Consider the following 1,792-nt stretch of genomic DNA (forward strand, 5'->3'; position numbering starts at 1 on the left):
GGCTCTTTTTTCAATATCTTCCATAACTAAATTTGAAATTATGGGAGATAATGGAGATCCCATTGGACATCCTGATAACTGTTTATAAAATTTATTATTAAAGGAAAACACTATATTATTAAAAACAGTTCTAACGGCAATTAAAAATTCATTTTTTGAAATTTTTGTTAAGTTTTTATACAGTTTTATATAGTTGGTGATCCAATTGTGGAAACAATTAATCTTCAGGTTTGACCTGGTTTGTGTACCTTTGGGAGTGCATAAGCCTTTGCCACAACACTACTATGCGTTTTCAATCTATAAGCTACTGATTTATTAATGTATCTCTTATTAGCCCATCTAGAAACAATATCATTGCATTTATTTTCGACTGTTGGAACTAAGTTAGTTTTTACATTTTTGTATAAATTATTGTTTTTTAAAATGTTTTCTATAGTGAAATTATAATCGTTCCTATTCGCTGCCACCATAATATTGCCTTTATCGGCTTTTACAAATAATAAATCTTTGTGGTTTTTTTGAAAATTTATAATGTTTTCTGTAATTTTATTATTATTTTTAAATTTGTTATTTCTATTCTGATTTGAAATTAATTCAGTTACTGTCCTTCTAATTTTTAATTTATCCTCTTCTTTTTCTAAATTTTTTATGGAGTTTTCAATATTGGCAATGATATTTTTCACTGGAATTTTATCGGTATTGTAGGAAACACCAAATTTTTTTCCCAAGGCTAAAGTTTCAGCAATCTCATCAGGAATTTTTACATTTGAAATATTTCTAAAACATTTTTTAACTCTAAATTCTCGAAGTTTAACATTTGTTTTGAAGTTTCTATCATTTAACCATTGAAACTTTTTAATACAATCATTTCTAACGTTAAATTTTAATTTTTCTAACGCCTGATATTGCGAATCAAAGAAAAAATGTAAAGAATTTTCATTAATATTTCTAAATAAACGATATTTTAAATAATTAGAAATATGACCTAATTCATGAATATTTTCAACTACGTTATTAATTTCGCAATTTAACAATTTTCTTTGAGTGGTTAGTTTAGTATTCTCAAATTTAAAACTGACTTTATTGTGCAGATTGTGAATTTTAAACTTATTCGTGTGATTTAGAATATGAGCTGGAAAAAGGGCTTCTTTGCGACATTTAATTAAAAACGTACGTTGTTCTTTCAAAATGACGAGTCGACGTTGAAATTTAATCCATTTGCCCATGTCACTCTCACGTTTTCACCATAACTTGTCGAAATATAAGACAAGTATCCCATTATTAACAGTACGTTACTGACCTTGTAGTTAACAAATATACAAAACAATTATAGATACAGCAGATCCAAACTGTTTTTCCTTTCTTCGACCGTTTTAATTTTCAATCAGTATTTTAGCTAAATTCAGCAAATGTTCGGTCTTACGGTCAATGATAAAATCAAAATAAAAGCATCCGAAATAACATGTGAAAAACATATTTATTTCTTTTAAAAAAATCCTCAAAAAACAGTTTGGATCTGCTGTATCTACAATTGTTTTGTATATTTGTTAAAGAATATCATCAGAAAAGCTCAAACATGTCAGAAAATGTCCACCTTTTTAAGACATTCAAACAACGTCTTTTGACTTGCACGGCAAATAAACATTCTTAGGACGTTCCAATTACGTTCTTACATTTTGTGCCCACTGGGATTTTATTTCGCCACCGCAGACAATAATACCGGGTGAACTTCATTTATGTTAAATAATGTCTTAAATCATTATAGTTCGGTGTGGTGAGAATGAAATTTTTT

The sequence above is a fragment of the Belonocnema kinseyi genome, chromosome 2 (genome assembly GCF_010883055.1).
Source record: "Belonocnema kinseyi isolate 2016_QV_RU_SX_M_011 chromosome 2, B_treatae_v1, whole genome shotgun sequence".
Classification (NCBI taxonomy): domain Eukaryota; kingdom Metazoa; phylum Arthropoda; class Insecta; order Hymenoptera; family Cynipidae; genus Belonocnema; species Belonocnema kinseyi.